The 7,880-nt window shown below is 38.4% G+C and overlaps 1 pseudogene; it reads right to left on the bottom strand.

Moving 5' to 3' along the window:
* Positions 1 to 1,786: 1,786 nt before the first annotated feature.
* LOC118026566 lies at positions 1,787 to 2,071 on the bottom strand (annotated as a pseudogene).
* Positions 2,072 to 7,880: the final 5,809 nt, after the last annotated feature.

Genomic DNA, 7,880 nt, shown 5'->3' with positions numbered 1-7,880 from the left:
AAAACTCAACTTAGTGGGTTTTTTTGGATTGATCTATTTTAGAGAGAGAACGCGCACGCACATGACTGCAGGGAGGAAGAGGGGGAGAGAGAATCCCCAAGCAGACTGCCCGCTGAGCACGGAGCCCCTTGTGTGGCTCTATCCCACAACACCGAGATCATGGCCTGAGCTGAAACCAAGAGCCGGTTACTTAACGGACTGAGCCACCCAGGTGCCCCTCGGCTAATGTTTTTGAAATTCAATCCATGTCGCATGGACATCAGCAGTCTATTCCTTTTCATTGGTGTTCTATTATATGATTATACTTCAGTGTGTTTACCCGTGGACATTTGGATTCTTTTCTGTCTTAGGCTATTATCAATAAAGCTACCACAAATATTAGCATCCAAAAATTTTTGTGGACATATGTTCTCATTTTTCTTGGGTAAGCACTTAGGAATGGAACTGCTGTCTCATATAGTAAGTGTATTTTTTACTTAAAAGAAACTGCCAACTGTTTTCCAAGTTAGCTATACCACTTCATATTTCCATCAATAATGATTTTCAGTTGCTCCAAACCAGAGCCAGTGAAATGGGTGTAAAGTTATATCTCAGTATGGTTTTAATTACACTTTCCCGATGACATTAATGTTGAATATTTTTTCATGTATTTATTGGCTGTTCATTAAGTTCTTTTGTGAAGTGTTTAAAATCTTTCACCCATTTTGAACTATTATTAAATGGTTTAATGGTTTAAATGGTTTAAATGGTTAAATATTTTTAACACTCTTGTCAGATATATGTATTGCGAATATTGTCCTGCAGTCTATGACTTGCCTTGTCGTTTTCTAAAAGGTGTCTTTCAAGCAACAGAATTTTAAATTTTAATGAAATTGAGTTTCTCCAATTTTTATAGTTTGTGTTTTGGGCTTTCTCCATAATTGCCAAGATTTTCTCTGGTTCGTCACTAGACAAGTTTCAGGTTTTAAACTTGGATCTATCCATGATCTTGCCCCACCCCAAGCCAAACTATATCCAGCTTTATTAAAGATACTTTTCACAAACACTCATGGTATTTCAGACAATCGTTAACAGCATACAACAACTTTCAAACTCTCTTCTTCAGTGGAATACCAAAATCAGAAAGCCACTATAAAACCCGATGAAGTCTTCATGTGATACTCTGAATGGGGAAAAGTTAGGGTGAGGGTTGACCTTTCACACTTAGCATGTTGTTCAACGGGTTTTCACAACCTGACCCTGACTTTCAGGAAATGAAATCAAAATGGCAGAGGTATCCATCTGAAGATCCACAAGCTAAAAAAGGAACTCTTTTGAGGGATGCCATCTCCATGGTGACATTGGAGAGTCCAGATTGCCTGACATACTGGAACCATGTCTTGGGGTCAGGTTCCAACAGGTCTCTGGGCTTAAGGGAGTCAAGTCTATGTTGAAGGCAGAGAGGAAGAAGAAGACATAAAAAAATGAATTTTAGTTTTTCCACATCACAAAGCATTTGTGCCAAGGTGGCTCCTTTGTGTCAACATCGAGGAATCCCTCTTCCTGGGCACCAAGAGGAAGTTTCTCAAAACTAGCGGGGAGAGGTGTTTTCCCTCCATACCAATCTAGCTTTGGAGATGTGCTTTTAGTGCCCTTCCCCCCCATACAACAGTGAAATGTTCTCTGTGCTAACAACAGAGCTTAAAAAAAAGTAAAACAAAATTTTGCATTTTTATAAAATTTTATAAAAAATAGTATTCCAGACTGTACAGTCACCAGAAGTACAGTTATCAAAAATGCACACACTTCACTTGGCCTGTCCAGCACCTTTCGCTTTCAGCGCCTGGTCTTTGGGCATCTCTATTTGGGCATCTCCATTTTCTCCAAGGTTATTCCCATCCTTGCCAGCATCAGCTTTCCCCTTTTTCCCTTGGGGTACCTTCTCTCCCTTCTTGGCAGGGGCCTTTTTAGGCTTGGACTCTGGCTTCAGGGAAGCAGGTTTAGCAGATAACTTTACAGATCTTCTCTGTGACTCATCCTTCACCTTGGCTTTATCTCCTTAAGCGTCCCCTTCAACCTTTCTCTTGGGCATGATGGCCACAGGGTGGGACACGGGCACTGGGCAGGGGGCATGCAGCACGTGTGGGCTTTGGCCAGTCCAGGAGTCATTTTCACCTCTTCTTCTGATCTGGCCTCCATCTTGAGTAAATTTTTGCATATGACATGAGAAACAGATCTTAAGATTCTTTTTATTTAATCTATGTCTATTCAGATATTCAAGACCTATTTGTTGGAAAGACTATCCTAATGGATTAACTTGCATCTTTATAAACTATCAATTGACCATACATGTGCAGTCTATATCTGGATTCTAGTCCATTGGTCTATATATCTAGCTGAATGCAAATACTACATTATCTTGATTAGTTACTTACTAGAAAGTCTTGAAGTCAGATAGTTATAAGTCCTGCAACTTCATTCTTTTTTTCCCCTTAAAATTATTTTGACTATCCTATGTCCTTAACATTGGATTCCACATAAATTTTAGAATCAGCTTGCCAATTTCTACCCAAAAATCCTGTTGAGATTTTGATTAGCATAGCATTCCATTTATAGAACAATTTGGGTACAATTGACATCATTTTATTTTATTTCATCTTACTTTATTTTATTTTATTATGGTAAGAATTCTTAACATGAGATCTACCCTCTTCACAAAATTTTAAGTGTACAATTCAGTATTGTTAACTCTAGACACAATAATTGATTAATAGATTAGTTAGCACAAGAATTGATACCTTCACATGTTGATTTTCCAATCCTTTAACATGCTATCTCTGTATTTACATCATCTTTAATTTCTCTTGTTTTTTATGTTTTAGAGTATAGCTCTTGCACATATTTTATTAAATTTATTCCTAAGTAGCTCATGTTTTTGTTGTTGTTGTTGTTGTTGTTTTTAAAGATTTTATTTATTTATTTGAGAGAGAGAGTGAGAGAGAGAAAGAGCACAAGAGGGGGGAGTGGGAGAGGGAGAAGCAGACTCCCCGCTGAGCAGGGAGCCTGATGCGGGACTTGATCCCGGGACTCCAGGATCATGACCTGAGCCGAAGGCCGTCGCTTACCAACTGAGCCACCCAGGCGCCCAGCTCATGTTTTTAGATGACACTAAATGGTGTGATTTTATAAAATTTTATTTTCCAATTGCTATTTTAGTATATAGAAGTATAATTGAATTTTTATGTTGACCTTGAACCCTATGACTTAGCCAAGATAGCCAAATCTGTATATTTTTGAGCTATAGTTTGTTGTTGTTGTTGTTGTTGTTTTAAAGATTTACTTATTTATTTAGAAGGACAGAGAGAATACTCAAGCAGACTCCCCACAGAGTGCAGAGCCCGCCACGGGGCTCCATCCCAGGACCCTGAGATCATGACCTGAGCCATATTGGTTGCTTAACCAACTGAGCCATGCAGGCAGCCCTGAGCTATAGTTTTTAAAAATATTTCCTCTAACCTTCATTTTTATAGGAATGAAATGGCACATGTTTGACTGCTTGATATCATCTCACAGGTCATTGAAAGTCTTAATTTTTTTCTTTTTGTTGTCTCCATTCGGATAGTATGCACTCAAGTTCATTGCTGTTTTCTTTTGTAGTTCTTAAAACCTACTGTTTGCTGCATTCAGCAAAAATGTCATTTAAATATTGCATTTTCAACTCTGTAAGTTTCATTATGTTCTTTTAAGATATATTTTCCACATCTTACCTCATGATTATATTTTCTCTTAAATCCTTTAGAGCATGTCTAGTAAATATTTAAGAGTCTTTGCTAATTTGATCATGTCTGTCTTTTCTCGATCTTTAATATATTTTTCTCCAAAGTGCAAATCACATTTTATTGTTTTTTTCATATGCCTAGTAATTTTTTTATTGGAAGCTGGGCTTTGTGATTAGTATGATGTTGAGTACTAGATTTTGTTGTCTTTAAAGAGGATTGAACTTTGTTCTCAAGTGCTACAACTACTTGAGGATCTGTTTAATTTTTTTAAAGCTTGTTTTAAATACATATTTGGGCAAGGCTAGTGGTGCCTCTACTTTAGGGATGGTTTCACCCTACTGCTACCCTGTGACCTTTCGGGGAACTCCAGGTGTTTACTTCTGTGGGGCTGACAGAAAGTTGAACATCCCCCAGCCCCTGTGAACTGTGAGAATTGCTATCCCATAAATCCCATGCCATTCTTTCTCTTGGCCTCATAGAATTTTCCTGTTAGCATGTGCAATTTTGTATTCCACAGACTACGGTGACGTCCATGCATGGATCTGGATCTCTTCACCAACATACCCTTCTTTTGGGTACTCCCCATTCAAATACCAGTCACCTCAACCCATGCAGACTCTGATCAATGTCTCCTCTGTGTCTCCACTCAGTGAGACCAGGCATGATCTGTTCAAGTTTCTCCTGCCCAGAAAATGCCTCCAGGCAGAAAGCCAGGCTCACCATAAGGCTCAGAAACTTTCTTCGTTTCTTTTCTCACAAGGATTTCACTTTTGCTCTTTGTCTAATGTCTCAAACCAGTTTTCTAGTTTATGGCAGGACAGTGAGTCTGGTGCCCGTTACTCCATCATGGCTTGTGGGAAATATTCCTTTTAAAAGGTAAAATGTAAAGAGTTACATAAGGATACAGCTGTTAGAGTAAAATTATAATTGCTTACACTTTCTTCAGTTGCACGAGAACTAAAGTTGGTTTCATCCTACAGTTTTATGTAATCCCAAATAGAACCACAGCAACCCCTTTCTTTTCTATGAAAAAGTTCTCAAAATGTTGGTAGAGAAACCAGGTCTAGATGCTTTAATGAAAATTAAAGTTACTTCTACTGGAAATTTGCATGGAGAGTCTGTTTTTTACTTTCATAAACTCTGTCATAAAGTGAGACTCTCACCATGGATAGATTTTATTGTTCCAGTTTATAATGGGCAGGGGAGTGTCTAATCACTAAAAGACAATTATAAAGAAGGGTCTTTTTTCTCTGTCTTTGCCTTTTTTTCTTCTCACATGATTAATCTTTAATGGATATTTTGAGGTCCGACTCAAGTCTATTCCTCCAAGGAATCACACCCAACTATTTCATCCCTGTTGAAATTATGATAAAGCTAAACAACTGCCAGAAAAAGAGACAGCATACAGCGCCTTAAAGTAGATGGAAATTTCTCTCTGCGCTGACAGTTTCAAGGTAAATATATGAGAGTGAGCATTGCAGCTCCTTCCCAGGTATCTTTCAAGTCACTGTAGCACCATCCTTTCAGTGTTGGATTTCTCCCACTTTCTGTTCCAGAACAGCCTGGTGTAGGTGAGAATATAATGGAGGCGAGCACATCCACTAAGTTCTCACCACCAAAACTCACACTTTGGTGGTGAGAACTTAGTCATATGGCCATACCTAACCACAGGGAGGCTAGAACATGTAACATAGATAGCCATGGTATAGCTACCTCAACACATAAGAAGGGGAAAATGGGTTTTGGTGGACAGTTAGTAGTATCCTCATTTAATTCTCCCTTCTCAGAACTCAACCTCATGTTCATATCTGGCATAACAGTCAACTCTGTTAATCAGATGAGTAAGAAGTGATGCTCAAAATGGGAGGGTCCATTTCACAAACTTTTTGCCCAGGTAAAGATTGGTAAATCTGACTCTTGTTTGGTGATTTTCATCATTGCTCCTTTATGTGAAGTCACATGTTTATTGGGTCTACTAATGAGATTTCTCCAGTCCGATTTCCATGTAGTGATCCTCTAAAGTGATCCTTTAGAGAATGCAGTGTTATTCATTCATCATTACTGTAGGTCTATGGGACAAACAGACTCATTCAAATCTTGGTTTTGTCATCTCCAAGCTTTGTAACTGAGTTACTTTAAGTTCTCTGAGCCTCAGTTTGTTAAGTGTAACAATACCCAGCTTTCAGATTTATGATAAAGATTAAATAAGGTAACATTTATAAACATCTAATAGAATGCCTGAGCACATAGTTGGAGCCCAGTAAATGAGGGATATAATATATGCGTGTGTGTGTGTGTGTGTATTCATTTGGTTCTCTCTTGTTCCCTCTCTCACTGTTCTCCTTTCTGTGGAGTGTTCAGCAATAACAAATGTATATTTAAGAGATACTGGTCTACATTTTATTCTGTTCCCCCACATGGCTACTCAGTGTGTTTGTCATCTACTTATATCATGGAACCAACAAGAAGTATACATTTCCTTTCTGGAGAAGCAGCTCATTCCTTGAAGTACATGTCCAGTGTTCCCTAAATAACTGTCATCAACTAAACTCTGAAAGAACGTTTCAGGCAGCAGTGCAACCAGAAGAAAGACTTTTTTTGAGAAATGGAAGATTATTTGGGGGGGGATCCGCAAACTCATATTACATAATGATAAGAACAGCTGCCTGGGAACTCATTGCTAACCTGAATTCTTCTACAATGTGCTGTGTGGCCTTAAACTAGTCACTTAGTCTGCCTGGGCCTAAAAATAATACCACTCACATCTATCACTTGTGAGAAATTCCTGTACCAAGCACTCTGCATTCGTTTTCATATTTCATTTTACAATGAAGGCTAAAAGAAGTTAAGTAAATTGTCCAAAGTTTCTGAGCACTGGGCAGAGGTGTTTTTTTGTTTTGTTTTGTTTTTTTATTTTCTCTCCCTTATGACTTTTTTTTCTTTTATTATTATGTTATGTTAATCACCATACATTACATCATTAGTTTTTGATATGGTGTTCCATGATTCATTGTTTGCGTATAACACCCAGTGCTCCATGCAGTACGTGCCCTCTTTAATATCCATCACCAGGCTAACCCATCCCCCCACCTCCCTCCCCTCTAGAACCCTCCCCCTCCGATTTCCCCTCCTTCATTGGAGCAGAGGTTTTAATCCAAACCTGCTTTGCACAAAAATCATTGCTCTTAACCAAATGGGGACATCAGACTAGCTTATCTTTCCAGTTAGATAAAGCTCTAAAATTCAATGATTTTATGAATTTGGGTGAAGGAAAGATCAAAAGAGAAGACAGTTGCCTGGAAGACACCACAATGAAAGCTATTTATTTGACTAAGGCAAAATTCATTTCTTTGAATTTGCACCTCGACTGTGCCATTTAGCACATGTGAAGATATACAAAGTCTAAAATAACATATGCAGAAAGCTGTTCTCTTTCTCTTATACTCAGGAGTCAGGACACTTGAAGCCAAGGAAGAATTCCATGGAAGGTCCATGAGTTTGGAATTTCCCCTCACAGAACTCATGCATTAATGACCTCCACAACTTTACAGCCTGAAACCTCTTACATTTATTCTTTAGTGCATCCAGTTGTTTACTTGTCCATCATTTATTTCCTTTATTGGACTGCTTTCTCCCTGGAGAAAAGTTAGTGTTTTTTACAGTTTTCTCCAAACCCAGGGTTGCCACCTCCCTGGCATGCTTGCGTTTTTAAGCATTTTTTTTTTTTACACTGTGGTCCACTTTGGAAATCCTTGTAGTCCACTGACTATCTTGGCATGGTCACTGATTTCCAATGTATATCCCTTGGTTTGATTTTTAATATGCAATTTAGTAAATATTCCACTGTAGAAATCTGCAGTAGGGCCCGACAGCAGTACCTGTGCTCAAAATCCATTTGTTTCCCAAAGAGCAAACTGACTCCCTGTTTGTGCTCAGCTAAGACAGCCTGCCACACCATCCTTTATTTTATTCTCACACATACCAGAAAATGTGCTGTGCACTTTATATCCTTTAGCCTGTGTAATCCTCATAAGAACTATAGACATTCATTATCTCATCTTTGGTGTATTTTGCATCCTTTGTCTCCATTAAAGGATCTGCTTGCTATCTGTAAATATCTAT

This window comes from Mirounga leonina, unplaced genomic scaffold (assembly GCF_011800145.1).
Source record: "Mirounga leonina isolate KUSES-001 unplaced genomic scaffold, KU_Mleo_1.0 Mir_242, whole genome shotgun sequence".
Lineage (NCBI taxonomy): Eukaryota > Metazoa > Chordata > Mammalia > Carnivora > Phocidae > Mirounga > Mirounga leonina.
Note: the sequence above shows the minus strand (reverse complement) of the source record. Positions and strands in the feature narration are given on the sequence as shown.